The sequence below is a fragment of the Podarcis liolepis genome (assembly GCF_965112155.1).
Source record: "Podarcis liolepis genome assembly, chromosome: 17".
NCBI classification, from domain to species: Eukaryota; Metazoa; Chordata; class Lepidosauria; order Squamata; family Lacertidae; genus Podarcis; species Podarcis liolepis.
The window spans coordinates 9,045,950-9,046,190 of NC_139571.1; positions in this window are offsets into that span (position 1 = coordinate 9,045,950).

Genomic DNA, 241 nt, shown 5'->3' on the forward strand with positions numbered 1-241 from the left:
GAATTCGTTCATGATAAAGCGGGATATCAAATCCAAACTCTTCTTCATCCCCCCCCCCCAAAAATATAGTCTGACCCCCCACAAGGTCTGAGGGACAGTGGACCGGCCCCCTGCTGAAAAACTTTGCTGACTCTGGTTCTACTTCATCAGGTGGACGGAGTCTCCTGCGTGGCAGGTGAAGACAGAGAGAGACAGAGACGATTTGGCAGGGAAGCTGGCAGCGCGCCCGCCTCCTTCTCCT